The sequence below is a fragment of the Medicago truncatula genome, chromosome 2 (assembly GCF_003473485.1).
Source record: "Medicago truncatula cultivar Jemalong A17 chromosome 2, MtrunA17r5.0-ANR, whole genome shotgun sequence".
Lineage (NCBI taxonomy): Eukaryota > Viridiplantae > Streptophyta > Magnoliopsida > Fabales > Fabaceae > Medicago > Medicago truncatula.
This window is the reverse complement of record NC_053043.1, coordinates 29,094,256-29,112,426: the sequence shown is the minus strand read 5'-3', so window position 1 is coordinate 29,112,426 and position 18,171 is coordinate 29,094,256. Positions and strand designations below refer to the sequence as shown.

Here is an 18,171-nt window from a genome sequence, read left to right as displayed (position 1 = left end):
TGAGAGATAGTCCACTCACGACAGCATTCTAACAGCAGCTTAAACTCGATCACCTGCAAGTTACTCATACGAAGAACAATATTTTCAAGCAGAAGGGGTGAGATTTCACAAACAATAATATTAAGCATATAATTCAACAATTATATTTAACAACATGAACATCATTATTTAATAATAATAATTCTTCATATATTGCTTCATTAATAGTACAATCTACTTCTAATCATCATTAACTCATAACAAATATAAACAACAACGTAATCATCATCTCATAATAATATAAATAACAACATAATCATCATCTCATAATAATATAAACAACAACGTAATCACCATCTCATAACAATATAAACAACAACGATTAATAAATATTAATATTTCCTTTAGTTCTTAAATAACAACTCATGGATAACAACTTATCAACTTAACGACTTGACTTGACAATGCAACTTCGACTTGACTATGCAACTTAAATCTTCTAAATCATGCATGCGGTACCAATCCAGGGTGTAACACCCGTTTTCCCAACTTAAAAATTTCATAAACATTTATTAGAGTAAACAACATATAACGGGATATCACACTTCTTAAAAATCTCAAATAGATAAATAATAATTTATCCTTTAACATAAAAACTTCAACATAATAGCAGCGGAATTATTTCAACGTCATAAATAGTCTTGGCACGCAGGCCTCATCAAAATACATCATAAACATCTTAATTCAACAACCTCTTATATTAGTCCAATAATTTGGAACATCATCATCTTCATCAACTTAGACCGACTCATGCAGCTTAGTTAAATAACAACAGCAACATAGGCAGTATACAAAAACAGACATAATAATATCAATTGCAATTCATCAACATCTTAAATATTCAAATGTTCTTCAAGTAATGCATAAAACATTATATCACATCATAATCAACAACAACACATCTTAAACAGCTTCACAGATTATAATTAACATCTTCATTAAGTCTTAATACTACCCAAAGGTTCAACTCTCAACAACTCATGCAACAAAGGTCGCAAAATCTAACAAGTCACTCTGTTTCTAGGTCACTCGCGAGGCGAGAGCCTCTGCTCGCCGTGGCGAGTTCAGGTCAGAATCCCACAAGTTTCATTCCAGGTTCAATCTCATCCTACATTCTTTCCTAATCATTATTAGACATGTTCAGACACTCAAAAGCATCTAAGGTTCAACTCAAAAGTCAAAATTACGAAATCTTGCATGCTCTCTAGTCAAGCTCGCTAGGCGAGTTCATCTGCTCGCTATGGCGAGCTGCAACGTGCAACTCGCGAGGCGGGGAAAAGTTACTCGCGTGAAGAGCGATGAAGTTCATCACTCGCCGTGGCGAGGATCATAGCTCAGAAGGCGAGCGATGAATGTCGCTACGGGCAGAAGTGCAGTTTTACCTAAACATCATCAATTCTCATGGTTTAAAGCCTAATCTTGATTCCAGAATTCATCATAATCATTATCTAAGGTCTAGGAACAATTTCTACATCAATCTAACAACTTTTCACCGTTTAATCAACAATTCTATCAATTTGACCTAATTTCCAATTCCTCTTAAACTCATCCTATACATGTTAAATGTAACTGTTGATTCATATACTTAATAAAATTGCAAACTTTGTCTCACCCTTACCTTAGAATATGAAAATCGCAGCTTTCCTAGGTCTTCTCCCTTCTCTTGGCTTTTTCTCCCTTTTCTCCAAAAACTGATCGTACGTACAATGTTTTTTCTAAACTAGGTTTTCCCTATTTATATCTCCTCCAATTATTATCTTATTTCTCTTTCTCCCCCAAAACTCTCTAAAATCTCAAAACAGCCCCTAAACTCAATATTTATTTTATTTTCAAATCTTATTTTATTAAACAATAAAATAAGTCACAACTCCTCATAAAATCATATAAAACCACCTCGATCATATAAATCATATAAATCACACATATATTATATAAATATAATATAAACTCATCTAAATAACTTCTAGACTCAATTAAATAATTAAATAATTCAAAGAGGGCGTTACACAGGGCATCAAACCCTCAACTTATTTGAGCATTAATATACTCCCAGTGCATCAAGCCCTCAACTTAATTGAGCTAAAGCTCTAGGGCATCAAGCCCCCAACGTGTTGAGCAAAGGCTCCAGGGCATCAAGCCCCCGACATGAATAAGTATGCATGAACTCAACAACTTAACAACTTAGAAACATCGACATCTTATACAACTCCAATAATTTGGAACAACTTCTTACATCATAGACCGACTCATGCAGCTTAGTTAATAAACAACAGCAACATAGGCAGTACATAAAACATCTCAAGATATAACAATATCAAATAATAATCAACAACACTTAATCATCATATATAATCCACATATTGCATATACAAATATATCACATTACTATCATCGTTAAATAATGTTATAACAGATCCACAGAACATCAGTAATATTATAATCAACCTCCATTCCTACCCTAAGGATCAACTCACAACATCTCGTGCGACAAAGATCGCAAAACCCTAAACAAGGCTGACTGAATCTGTGCAGCTCGCGAGGCGAGCCACTCCACTCGCTCTGGCGAGCTTAGGAAAAAGGCTACTCGCCTTGGCGAACTAAAATTGGGTGCTCTCGGGAACTTGACATTTTTCACCCAAAAATCCCATTTTTAACTTCCCAGATTCAATTTCAATTCTAAAAACTTGCCTAATCATTATTATACATATTCTAAAAATTGGGTGCAAGGCGAGGATCATCACTCTCGAGGGCGAGCGATGAATTCAGGCTCGAATCACCATGAGTTGTCAAAAACATTAACAAGAACAAATTGTATCCTTTCATATCTCAAGGTCACACGAACGTTTATCCTGTTAAATTAAATAACCTTATGCCCTGCCCAAAATTCCTACAATGTACTCCCAAGTAGTGTTCTATATATTCTGAGAAATATATATATATGTAATAAAATATATAATTATTCTGAGAAATTTAATTATTAATTATACATTGTCATTTTGTATTGCTAATGGATGCTTTGAAGAGCACATGAAAATGAAATATGTAAAGTAAATTCGGTGGAGATAAGCTATTGGGGAAACTCATCAGAGCTAGCTGCATAGTTTCTGAATATGTGCATTAGAAGTTTCTTCTATTCACTGCTGCATGCATTTTTTTTTCTAGTTCAATTAAGTATGTTTGGTTTTGCGTTGATAAAAAATGTTTTTGAATGAATTGATTTTGTCAAATTAATTTTTGTTAAATGTTAGTTCTATGTGATATGACTTATATTTGGATACTTTCACTTAAAATGAATAGAACAATAAATTTAAAATGTAAAAATTACATTCGGAGTCAAAAGCTATAAATCATAGTTTCAAGTGAAAGTATCCAAATGTTTCTTCTTCTCCCTCTTTATAATCAATAGGAAAAAAAATATATATACAATTTTACCACTAACCCTCAAAAATAAGCATCAAAGTTTCAAGTGAAAGTATCCAAATGTTTCTTCTGCTCAAGTGAAAAAAACTTTGATGCATGCAGCAGATTTACAATTAGGCAAAGAGGATGCGTTAGATAGCAGAAAACTATATATAAAATTTTACCACTAACCCTAAAAGATTCTTTTAACGTGAAAAAAACAATGGGAGAAGAAAAAAAATCAATCAATTGAATGACATTTATTATTTTGTTATTTTGCGGTGATAAGTGTTGACTACAATAGAAAATGGAATTAAAGCCTACCATATCAATTAATCCTAGTTATTAATCAAAATTGCAATTAAAGGTCAAGATTTGGAGTAAGTTATTACACTTACTCTTAGAGTCAAAATATCCCTCTTTTTTCTTTTGAAGGAGATGAATCCATATATATATATATATATTGGATTTATGATGCTGATTATAAAATTGTAGGGACACAATGATAAAAGTTATTGATGCTAATTTATATTTGTTTTGTTTTGCGTTTCTCTTTTAGTAAACAAAATATCACATATGGTTGTGGTATGAGATTTTCTACTTCAGATACAAATATGAACCATCAATAATTTGGAACAAATTGTTTGATTAATGGTTTTGTGTTTTTAATTTAGAATAAGTTCCAATTTTTGTTTAATTTGGTCTAGTTTCCAAAAAAATTTATCAACATAGTGTTGGTATATAAAGCTTGCCACTATTTTTATATAGTCACGCTTACCTGCCTAAAATACTTAATTTGAAGGTGATGTTCTGTTTTGTTTAAAGATAAACCTAATATGACCACAATTGGTTCGACAATTTTTGTTTTCTTCTGCAAATTTTTTTGGTTTTATTTTGACCGAAAATTGGATTTGAAATCAATTATTCGTGTTTCAGAATGTCAGTGAAATAAAACCTTCACTTTAGTTTGAAATTTGGATTTGATCTTTTAATTTGTTTTTCAGTTTTATTTTCAAATCAAATATTTTGGTCTCATTCATCTATAAAGTTGTCACGTTCTTATACATACTTGGCAATATATATAACAAATAAGGATTTGAATTTTAGTGGTTTGATTTGATTTGAAAATAAAACCTTTTGATTTGGCATAATTTCAAGTGTCGTTTATTTTTTTGGGTTGATTCTTTCAAATTAAAATTGATTCAGAATTTCTTTTGTATTCAATTATTTTGAGATATTAGACAATTTTTTTTTTTTTAACAAGGCAAAATGAGATATATATTAACAAAAGATTATGCTCTCTAGCACAAGGAGTGTCAAAACAAGCAGAACAAAATTATAGAAATCAATCTTGATACATCAAAAACGTGGAAAACGGTCAGCCAATCCCCAAACAAACAAGGGGTTGTTGCCACCACATGTGGTAACCAAAAGGAAATCAAACATTCTTAGCTTTCAACCAAGCAAGAGAAGTGACTTTAAACCTTCTCCAAAAGTTGTGTAATTGATTTAACCTTATTTGAAAACAGCCTTTGATTTCGTTCATTCCATATGACCCAAACACAATAAAGCCAAATCAAATGAAGGAATGAACGACGAGGAAAATAACCATCGGTACAGAACCTGAATTGCTGACAATGATCCATAACATTTTGGGAATCCACAAAATACACACCAAGCCAATTTTTAACATGTTGCCAAAGAGAACCAAAATTAGGACAATGAATAATTAAATGCTCAGCTGATTCAATTTGACCACACCCTGTAACACACAGTTTCTAACACCCCGTTACCCAAAATCAATTTAATAATAAATAAATCATCATCAGAGTAAAACTCAAACGGGCATGTCACACTACTAATTTAAAATTTCTTTAATAGAATATATAAAAAAAAAACTATTTAATTAAACATCCTTCAAAACATCATTAATTATGCAGCAGAATATTTGCATTAAAAGCAACCACGACAACTGTTTAATTCTCCATAAAATCATCCTGGCTTAAAAGCCTCATCAAAATAAATTCAAACAACAATAGGGCAACATCAGCAATTTCCAAAATTTGATACATAAGAATGAAAGTAAGCATTAAAATCCCATCCCACGTATCAGAGCCCTAGACACTTGAGCCACCACCTACTACTTAGGATCACCTGCAAGTTACCCATAGGAAGGGCAACATTTTCAAGCAGAAGGGGTAAAATTCACAACAATAAATATAGATAATAAATTCATCAATTGAATCTAACACCCTATCATAATAATAATTCATCAATATACAAAACATCATGATTATCAACATCAACAACAAATGGTAATTAAAAACCGACAACTTCGACTCATGCAACACTCAACACCTCCACTAAGACTCCTCTACAATGCATGTGGTACCATATTCAGGGCCGGAGCCCTCACCGCTAATCGAATGGTTAAAGCATTCGTTTCAGGACATAAGTCCTCACCGCTAAACACCGCTTTGAACGACAAGGCGTTCAGGGCCGGAGCCCTCCCACTTTTGTGCTTATGCAACTAACTCCACTTGTGTATATCTACATACAACTTGACAATGCATATATGTACATATGACTTACAACTCCGCTAACTAAACACCATGTATGATTTAATTAATGTAACCTACATCACAGGCATCAATAGGTCATCATAATCAATCCAATCATTCTAGAAAAATGCACAATTTATCATAATCATGCTTAAACATCAATATCATTCAACATTATTTAACTAAATAACAAACAGCTCTGAAACTGGGCAACTCGCCTCGCGAGTACTTCTACTCGCTATGGCGAGCACAAGAAAACGGGCTGCTCGCCACGGCGAACTCAAGGCGAACCCAAAATAGGTGTTCTCGGGAGTTTTGACATTTTTCTCACTAAATCTTCATTTTTAAGCTCCCTATTCATCTTTTTAATCTGAAAATTGTCCCAGACCTCTCTAAAATCATCTAGGCACTTAAAACTATCCATATTACAGCTTATAACAACAATTCAAAAATCATGTTTTTCTCACAGGTACTCACCATGGCGAGTTGGTTTGCTCGCGGGGCGAGCTATGAAGTTGCTCACTCGCTAAGGCGAGCATAGGCTACTCGCGAGGCGAGCGATGAACTTCTGTACGGGCAGAATGCAGGTTTTTCCCAAAAATATCATTTTCCTCAAATTCACTCCCCAAATTAGTTTACAGATATGAAATGAAATGTTGTTCACACTCAGAACTCATTTCTAACCCCAAAACATCAATCTCTACGCTCAATTCACTCACAAACCCATAATTCAACATAAACCCCAAAATTCCCAATTCCCACATAAACCTGTTAAAATCAAAATCAGAATTCAATATCTATACTACTGAAGCAAACCTCACCCTTACCTTAGTTTTGCAGAAAGAAATGAACATCAATTGATTATCTTGGTTCTACTTGCTCTTCTCTCCCTTTTCTCCCAAAACTGACTGCTTTCACGTAAAAATGTTTTCTGACTTTTCCTTTTCTTAACTCCCCAATTGTAACTTCTCTTTAATTCATTAAACTCCCCTTAATTCTATTAAATCCTAATTAACTCCTCAAATTCCAAAATAATAATAATTTCCATTTATTCTAATTATTATTAAAATAAACTATATAATAAAATAATACACCCCACATAAATCACAAATATTATTTAAAATCACATAAAAGACTCTAAATAAATCCAAAATAAATAAAATAACGACTAGGGCGTTACAACCATAGTTTTAAAACTCGGACCTGACCGGCCGGTCCGACCGATCGAACCGTGAACCGGGGATGTGACCGGTTCGGTCTGCTTATTGGATCGGAGATGTAGTTGAACCAGTCAAAACTGGTATGACTCGCTAAAAACCGGTGAAAACCGGTGACTCGGCCGGTTTGATGAACCGGACCGAGTCAATAAAAAATCAGAAAAACTAAAAAAAAATAAAAAATCATAGAACAGACCGATAGAAGGGAAGAAGATACTGGAAAAAAATCACATAACAGAAATCCGGCGACGGAAGGGAAGAATATAAAGAAGGCAAGAACATGATTGAAATTAATCAACTCGTGATTTACCATGAAGGAAATTTTAGATCTGATATGTGCTTTTTAAAGTTTAGATCTACTTGTTTGGATGGATGTAGATTTTGACTTATAAAGAGAATAGAAGATGAGGGTAAGGGAGGGAGGAGGCGGCACTATACAGGTCTCCAACATCAAAAAAATTGGTTATGTTTTCAACTTTATATGACATTAAGACCTAGCAGAATTTTTTTTATTTTTTTTATCGTAAAAGTAAACATTGGGAACTATCAACTATCTATCTTTGTACAATTACTGGTGCTTACCTTTTCAATTTTGCTTAAAGGCTTTTATTTTTAAATATTACTACTCTTGTACAACTTTCTTAAAAAAAATATTAAGCACCTATATCTTATAAAATTATTACTTTATTGATTATTCATAAAATATATCAAATAAAAATAGCAAAAAGATAGGAATACGACCGAGTCATCCGATTTAATCCGAGTTAATCCGGTTAAATAACTATGTAAATTTAATCTAAGGACCGAGTTATCTAACCGAGTCATCCGAGTGGTTCCGATTCAGTCATGCGGTTCGACCAATGACTCAGTGGTTCGACCATTCACCCATTGACCCAGTACCCTCGCCGAGTCAATGACCGAGCCGAGTTTTAAAACTATGGTTACAACTCTCCCCAACTTAGAGAATTTCGTCCTCGAAATCTTACCTCAATCAAACAACTATGGATACGACTCCCGCATCTTACTCTCCAGCTCCCAAGTCAAACTCTCACCGGTTACTCCACCCCCAACAACCTTCACTAGAGGTATATCCTTGCCTCTCAACTTCTTCACCTCACGGTCTTCAATCCTCAATGGTAAGGTCTCAACGGTAAGGTTGTCTCTAACCTGCACATCATATCTTTGAATAACATGCGAAGGATCCGCTACATACTTCCGAAGTTGCGACACATGAAACACATCATGCAAGTTAGAAAGATGTGGTGGCAAACCAACTCTATATGCCACTGTTCCAACCCTCTCTGAAATCTGATACGGACCAATGAACTTTGGAGTCAACTTCCTCGACTTCAATGCACGTCCTACACCCGTCATAGGAGTAACTCTCAGAAATACATGATCACCCTCCTGAAACTCAAGGGCCTTCCTACGCTTGTCATGATAACTCTTCCGTCGACTCTGCGACGCTTTCATCTTTTCTCTGATCATCTTGACTTTCTCTATAGTCTGATGAACCAAATCCGGTCCCAACACAACACTCTCTCCTGACTCAAACCGACATAAAGGAGTCCTCAACCTCCGACCATACAAAGCTTCGAACGGTGCCATACCAATACTCGAATGGTAACTGTTGTTGTATGTGAACTCTATCAACGGTAGGTGACTATCCCAAGCTCCACCTTGCTCAAGCACACACACTCTCAGCAAACCCTCCAAAGATTGTATCGTCCTCTCCGACTGACCATCTGTCTGCGGATGATAAGCCGAACTCAACCTCAACTTCGAACCCAAAGCATCTTGTAAGCTCTTCCAGAATCTAGAAGTGAACCTCGGATCTCTATCCGACACAATACTCGACGGTACACCATGTAGCTTCACAATGTTATGAATATAAATCTCCGCCAACTGAGCTACCGGATAACTGATATTAATCGGAATAAAGTGCGCCGACTTCGTCAACCTGTCGCCCTCTCGGAGTGTTAGGTAAACTCGTCACAAAATCCATAGAAATGCTATCCCACTTTCACTCCGGCACATCCAACGGTGTCAACAACCCTGCAGGCTTCTGATGTTCAACCTTAGACTTCTGACAAGTCAAACATGCATACACAAAATGAGCGACGTCACACTTCAAACCGGACCACCAAAACAGCTTCTTCAAATCATGATACATTTTCGTGGCTCCCGGATGAATACTCAAGCTACTCTTGTGACTTTCCTCTAGAATTAACTTTTTCAAATTATCATCATCAGGAATGCAAATTCTTCCTCTGAATCTCAACACACCCTGATCATCAACCTTGAAGTCACTATCCTCAGCTTCATTACCAGCAACCATTAAATCCACAAACTTCACATCCACTTACTGAGCTTCTCGGATACTATTCAAGAAATCACTGTTAATCTTCAGCATCCCCAACTTAATACTCTGAGGTGTCAATTCACAGACAAGGCTCAAGTCTCTAAACTGCTATAACAAATCAAATTCTTTTACCATTAAAGCAGACATATGCAACGTCTTCCTGCTCAACGCATCTGCCACCAAATTGGCTTTACCAGGATGGTAATTCAAGCCAAAATCATAATCCTTCAACAGCTCCAACCATCTCCTCTGCCTCATGTTCAATTCCTTCTGATCAAATAAATATTTCAGACTTTTGTGATCACTGAATACTTCAAATCTGGAACCATACAAATAATGCCTCCAAATTTTCAAAACAAAAACCACCGCAGCCAACTCCAAATCATGCGTAGGATAATTCTTCTCATGAATTCTTAACTGCCTAGAAGCATACGCTACTACCTTAACATCTTGCATCAAAACACCACCCAAGCCCAACTTCGACGCATCACAGTAAACAACAAAAGGTTCTTCCGGCTTCGGTAGAATCAAAATAGGAGCAGTTGTCAATCTTTGCTTCAGCTCATTGAAACTACTCTCACACTGAGCATCCCACACAAACGACTTACTCTTACAGGTTAACTGAGTCAACGGAAGTGCTGACTTCGAAAAACCCTCAATGAACCTGCGGTAATAACCAGCCAAACCCAAGAAATTTCTGATTTTAGTCACTGACTTCGGAGTCTCCCATTGTGATACTGCATCAACTTTCGATGGATCAACTGCAATACCACTACCCAAAATAATGTGGCCCAGAAAACTCACTTCAATTAACCAGAACTCACACTTCGACAACTTAGCATACAACTTTTTCTCTTTCAAAACTTGTAACACAATCTTCAGATGTTCTGCATGCTCTTCTTCAGTCTTTGAATAAATCAGGATGTCATCAATAAACACAACCACAAATTTATCCAGGTAAGCATGGAAAATTCGGTTCATATACTCCATGAACACACCAGGCGCATTAGTAACACCGAAAGGCATCACCTTGTATTCGTAATGACCATATCGTGTCCTAAAGGCCGTCTTCTGCATATCCTCATCCTTCACCTTGATCTGATGGTAATCTGACCTCAAGTCAATCTTACTAAAAACCTTTGCACCCACTAACTGATCCATCAAGTCGTCAATCCTCGGAAATGGATACTTGTTCTTTATTGTAACTTTATTCAACTGACGATAGTCAATGCATAACCTCATACTACCATCCTTCTTCTTTACCAACAATACCGGCGCTCCCCAAGGTGAGACACTTGGTCTTACAAACTTCTTATCAAGCAAGTCTTCCAACTGTTTCTTCAATTCAGCTAACTCAGAAACTGACATGCGATAAGGTGCCATCGACACCGGCTTCGTTCCCATAACAAGGTCAATTGAAAATTCAACCTCCCTTTCTGGTGGTACATCTGGTATCTCATCAGGAAAAACTTCAGGAAATTCATTCACCACTGGTAATCTGTCAATCACAGCTTGATTTTCCAACGACAAGTATGCCATTAAAGAAAACATAAGAATTCCATCCCGCTCCAACCGCTTCAACTGTTTAGTAGTTAGGAACTCTGCTCCACTCTCTTCTTCCGCAGAAGAAAAATGCACCGTCTTGCTAAAACAATGGATATGAACTCGGTTATACTCTAACCAGTTCATCCCAAAAATAACATCCATACCCGTCAACGGTAAACACACTAAGTCGACTTCAAAGTCTCTACCAAACATGGACAACGAACATCTTAGACAAACAAGAGAAGTAGTTACTGAACCCTTAGCTGAAGTTTCAACAACCATTTCCCCTTTCATATCAGATACAACCAGACCCAACTTATAAGTACATTCAATAGCAATGAAACAATGAGTAGCACTAGTGTCTATAATAGCAATTAAAGGAGTACTATTAAAGAAACAAGTACCTCTGATAAGTCGATCCTCACTAGTGGTTTGCGTACCAGTCAAAGCAAACACCTTACCACCAGTCCTAACCTTCTTCGGCTGCGTACACTCTGAACTGATATGGCCCTCCTCATTGCAGTTATAGCAAACAACATTTCCCCGCTTACAATCAGCTAATGTGTGTCCTTTCTGACCACACCTGAAGCACTTTTCTCATCTTCAGTACAAACATTACTCCTGTGGCCTTTCTCACCACACTTGTAGCAAACAATCTCAGCAGGAGCATCTCTCCTCTTGGGCCGCCTCTCATCATTCAGCCTCTGCTTTCCTTTGTCAGCAGGAGCACTATATGGTTTAGGACGACTCTGTTGTCCTTTACCTCTTCGTTCACTCATCACCTTATAATGCGCTTTAGTGTCTTCCTCATATATCCTGCAGCTACTCACCAATTCAGAGAAAATTCTAATCTTCTGATACCCAATGACTCTCTTGATGTCAGCTCTCTGATGAGATAAAACCGCAAGTGCACGGTCTTACCGAAGTAGTAATAAAAGTATCGTTCCGACAGGGAGTTATGAATTCAGTTAACTTTTAACAACGATTAGATAGAAAGTTTAGAAGGTAGAAAGTTGTATTTTTAATTGAAAGAAAATAAAAGAAAAGGAAAGATGAAAAACCTTGGGATTATTGGTTCATCTAAATGACAAGTCCTTCACAAACCAAACTATAAGCTTATAACTTTATGTTAGACCTAATTTCTCAAGACAGTTTCTATTTTGTTCCTCTAGCAACCAAGCCTATTTCGCTGACTTGATTACTATTAGATTTTGGTTCCTCTAACAACCAAGCCTATTTCGCTGACTTGATCATTATTAGTTCCCTTGAAGATCGAAACTATATGTCTCAAAGATTTCAAAGACTATTTCGCTACCTTTGAAATCCTTGTCTAAATTCACTTGTTCGAATATCAAAGCTCCACTTTCGTTTTATGAATTGATATTTGAGATGATGGATAAACAATTATCAAACCCTCCACTTTCGTTTCCACAGTTTGATAATGGTTGATCCATGTTAAAGTGGTGAATTTAGATAAGAAATTAGGGTTACATAAGATTAAGGCTTAGAGCTTGGTTTGATTAGGATTATGTCATTTAGACTTATCCAACAATTCCAAGACAGAGAGAAGTCTACTCACTAACGTTCATTGTAGACATAGAGAAGAAGAGAGAAAACATAAAAGTAAATAACAAGAAAGTAAAGGTGAACTTTTATTAGAAAGACAATTGTCACATATTGCATTCCAAGAAAAGATGAATATTTGTGATGGATAACTACTCCATTTATAGCATACATTCGACTTAAAATCTAAGCAATTACATTACTGGAATGTTCCACAAGAAACTGCGGGCTAAAATAGAGTAGCTTAAAATCTAAGCAAAAGCAGCAAAAGTGACTCTGGAGGGTGGCACGGCCATGCCAATGCTAGCACGGGCCGTGCCAAGCTTCTGACTTTGGGGAGACGTATTTTTGTCTCCGAATCTTCGTATTTTCGCATTCAATCAGCTCCAAGTCCCTTTCTTTTGCCTTAATTTTTCTAACAATGAAAGTGATGATTCCACCTACCACTATATCACCTTTATATCCGGTTTCTTTCTAGCAATTGAAACAAGATAATAAATCAAATAATAGCAAATGTTAACATGGTGGTTATAAAGCATAGCCTACAACATAAACAACTCAACAGTCCTCATCATTTCTACCTCATATGGTGCAAGCCATAACCGTGTGAAGGTACCTAAGCACAGGGTTGTGAATTTATTCAACAGCCTAATCACATGTTCATCTATTTCTAGTCTATCCATAGCATTAACATCAAGGTACCTGCAAGGAGAGATAGTTCTAGAGATTAGAGATTTATACCTATTTCTTTGCTCGGAATCCTTGAATTGGATCCCATGATTCGGGTTGTTGATTGCTTCTTGCTTACACCACTTTCGGAGGCTTCAATCTTCTCACCTTTCCTTTTTGATGCCATTGACCTTATCTTGGTTTGGGTGTGGATGGATGAATGTTGGTGAAGTTTATGGAGGAAGGATGAAAGAGGTTATTTTCGTTGAATAAGGGAAGAAAGAAAAAAAAAAAAAAATTTTTGGCTGATGGGTTGGCACGGCCGTGCCAACACAGGCACGGGCCGTGCCAACTTTCTGGAAAAAAATGAAAAGATTTTTTTTTTTTTTTGGCGTGGGTTTGGTTTCTGATCAACGGCTTCAAATTTCTTTCACTTTTTCGGATCATATTTGGACAATTACCTACAAAACAAATTAAAATAACACAAAACAAACAAAGTAAAAGCAATAAAACTCATGGGTTGCCTCCCACGAAGCACTCGTTTAGAGTCATTAGCTTGACAATCAAGAGGTTTCTCTACCCTATACCCAATCTTTCCCAAAGGGATAGCGGCATCAACCTGGCATTCTCTCCCAAATCACACATGGTTTTCTCAATGGTTTCACTCTTAATCACACAAGGGGTAGAAAAACTCTCAATCACTATGAGGTTAGGTTTAGCAAGCCTTTGTGGGACATGGATTTTGAGTTTAGAAGGTGGTGAAACGATTGGCTTATCACTCTCTCCTATAGTTTTCTCACTTTGAGGCTCATCACTTCCTATCTCTCCCTCATTGTTCTTAATTTTCACAACGGGGTCCTTTAATTGGTTACCATCCCTAAGAGTAATAGAACTTATATGGCCTTTGGGGTTGTTTTCAGTTTGACTTGGAAAGATCCCGGTGGTTTGAGAGGAAGCAGTCACGTGTTGGGCCACTTGAGAGATTTGAGTTTCAAGTATCTTATTGTGAGTTGCTATGGAGTCTACCTTGGATGTGATTTTGGCAAGAGAGTCATTCAAAAATCCTGTTTGGTTTTTAAGCTCTTGGAGTTGCTTGGATTGATTTATAACATAATTTTCCATTAAAAGTTCCAAGCTGGATTTTTTAGGGACTCTTTGGTTGTTTGCATAACTGGGTGGTGTTGTATGTTGTCCAAAAAGATTTTTAGGGGTTTGATAAAAAAATTGGTTGTTTCTAAACCCTCGATTATATTGAGCATAGTTTACTTGCTCAGGACCTCTAACAACACTACCTAGTTGGCAATCAATGCCAATATGGCCAAATACACCACAAACTTCACAAGGAGGTGATACAGGAGCAGGTGTGACAGCACTAGTATTCATTGTATCAAATTTTTGTGTTAGTGCGTGAACCTTAGCAGTTAGATGATCAAGGGAGGAAATTTTGTACATACCTGCCTCTTTTTTAGAGGGTGAAGAAGCAGTGATGACTCTCTCACTTGTCCACTGATAGTGGTTTTGTGCCATGCCCTCGATCAAATCATGTGCTGCTGTGTAAGTTTTATTCATCAAAGCTCCACCTGCAGCTGCATCAACATAAATTTTTGTGGTATACGAAAGACCATTATAAAAGGTGTGGATAATAAGCCACTTCTCTAAACCATGATGGGGGCAAAGCCTAAGCATTCCTTTGAAACGCTCCCACGCATCGTAAAGAGATTCACCATCTTTTTGAGTGTATTGAAAAAGCCTCGCCCTTAATTGAGCGGTTTGAGAAAGGGGAAAGAATTGGGCAAGGAAAGCTCGCCTCATTTGGTCCCATGAAGTGATAGAACCAATTGTCAATGAATGAAACCAAGCACTAGCTCTATCCCTTAAGGAAAAAGGAAAGAGGTGCAGCCTTATGGCCTCTTGGTTTGCCTTCAAAGTTCCACTGAGTCTTAGAAAAGTTGAAATATGAAAATTCGAATCCTCAATGGGTGATCCGAAAAATTGATTCTGCTGCACTAAGGAAATAAGTGCAGGTTTTATTTCAAAATTATTACCCTCAACCGTTGGGTACACAATAGCATCGTATGGCTCATCAGAAGATGTGATTGCATACTCTTTGAGAGCACGTTCCTCAACCATATCGTTATTATTATGTGTTTGTCATCTTCTTTTATGTAAGAATCTTTCAATCTCGGGAACGAATTCACCAAGACTTTTGTTTCTTTGCATAAAAGAATGAGAACCCAAGAAGTTAACGGTAAAAACTAAGAAATAAAAAGAGGAAGAAAGAATAAAAATAAAGAGAAAGATTTTTTTTTTCTTCAGTCTAATCGTTAAAAAAAAATTAATCAAATTGCAATAACTCCCCGGCAGCGGCGCCAAAAACTTGATGAGATAAAACCGCAAGTGCACGGACTTACCGAAGTAGTAATAAAAGTATCGTTCCAACAGGGAGTTATGAATTCAGTTAACTTTTAACAACGATTAGATAGAAAGTTTAGAAGGTAGAAAGTTGTATTTTTAATTGAAAGAAAATAAAAGAAAAGGAAAGATAAAAAGCCTTGGGATTATTGGTTCATCTAAATGACAAGTCCTTCACAAACCAAACTATAAGCTTATAACTTTATGTTAGACCTAATTTCTCAAGACAGTTTCTCTTTTGTTCCTCTAGCAACCAAGCCTATTTCGCTGACTTGATTACTATTAGATTTTGGTTCCTCTAACAACCAAGCCTATTTCGCTGACTTGATCATTATTAGTTCCCTTGAAGATCGAAACTATATGTCTCAAAGATTTCAAAGACTATTTCGCTGCCTTTGAAATCCTTGTCTAAATTCACTTGTTCGAATATCAAAGCTCCACTTTCGTTTTATGAATTGATATTTGAGATGATGGATAAACAATTATCAAACCCTCCACTTTCGTTTCCACAGTTTGATAATGGTTGATCCATGTTAAAGCGGTGAATTTAGATAAGAAATTAGGGTTACATAAGATTAAGGCTTAGAGCTTGGTTTGATTAGGATTATGTCATTTAGACTTATCCAACAATTCCAAGACAGAGAGAAGTCTACTCAATAACGTTCATTGTAGACATAGAGAAGAAGAGAGAAAACATAAAAGTAAATAACAAGAAAGTAAAGGTGAACTTTTATTAGAAAGACAATTGTCACATATTGCATTCCAAGAAAAGATGAATATTTGTGATGGATAGCTACTCCATTTATAGCATACATTCGACTTAAAATCTAAGCAATTACATTACTGGAATGTTCCACAAGAAACTGCGGGCTAAAATAGAGTAGCTTAAAATCTAAGCAAAAGCAGCAAAAGTGACTCTTGAGGGTGGCACGGCCGTGCCAATGCTAGCACGGGCCGTGCCAAGCTTCTGACTTTGGGGAGACGTATTTTTGTCTCCGAATCTTCGTATTTTTGCATTCAATCAGCTCCAAGTCCCTTTCTTTTGCTCCAAGACTCAATCCATCTAATATTCATTCCTGAAATAAAATAAAATGCAATTTGTAGTAAACTATTCTAAAATGGAAATAATACTAATATAAAATAAAATCTAATTAAAACTAAACTAAATAACATATAAAAATAGGTAATAAATGACTCATCACTCTCAAGCCATTCTCAAACTTGATACATTTGGAGAACTCGGCTGTCTCCGCGGTATAATTGGGGTAGAACTTTACAAGTTCCACAAACTTAGCAGCATATTTTGTAACAGACATGTCACCCTGCTTCAGCTCCAGAAACTCAATCTCCTTCTTTCCTCGGACATCCTCTAGGAAGTACCTATTCAGGAATTCTCTCCTGAATACAGCCCAAGTCACCACAGATCCATCCTGTTCCAGCACAGGTAACAAACTTACCCACCAATCATCAGCTTCCTCAGCTAACATGTGCGTTCCGAACCGCACTTTCTGCACTTCTTAACATTGCATAGCTCTGAAAATCCTTTCCACTTCCTTAAGCCACTTCTGGGCACCATCGGGATCATACCTTCCCTTGAATGCTGGTGGATGATTCCTCAAAAAGGTCTCCAGCATCCTCACTTCACCATTACTAGCTCTAGCATGCGGTTGTTGTTAAACAGCTTGAGCTACAGCCTCCAGTGCAGCAGCAATAGCAACATCATTACGACCAACCATCTTAAGGTTCTACATAAGAAACAAGAATTCATAACAACAACAAAACAACATTAGAGTTGACACTCTATCCTAGGTGGCTCAACACGACTCTACTACTTGGCCGGACGGACCAACCTGCTCTGATACCAATTGTAACACCCCGTTACCCAAAATCAATTTAATAATAAATAAATCAACATCAGAGTAAAACCCAAACGGGCATGTCACACTACTAATTCAAAATTTCTTAAATGGAATATATATAAAAAAAACTATTTAATTAAACATCCTTCAAAACATCATTAATTATGCAGCAGAATATTTGCATTAAAAGCAACCACGACAACTGTTTAATTCTCCATAAAATCATCCTGGCTTAAAAGCCTCATCAAAATAAATTCAAACAACAATAGGGCAACATCAGCAATTTCCAAAATTTGATACATAGGAATGAAAGTAAGAATTAAAATCCCATCCCACGTATCAGAGCCCTAGACACTTGAGCCACCACCTACTACTCAGGATCACCTGCAAGTTACCCATATGAAGGACAACATTTTCAAGCAGAAGGGGTGAGATTCACAACAATAAATATAGATAATAAATTCATCAATTGAATCTAACACCCTATCATAATAATAATTCATCAATATACAAAACATCATCATTACCAACATCAACAACAAATG

At 36.4% G+C, this 18,171-nt stretch overlaps 1 pseudogene; it reads left to right on the top strand.

Moving 5' to 3' along the window:
* The first annotated feature begins 15,012 nt into the window (after window positions 1–15,012).
* Window positions 15,013–15,094, top strand: LOC120578809 (uncharacterized; annotated as a pseudogene).
* Window positions 15,095–18,171: the final 3,077 nt, after the last annotated feature.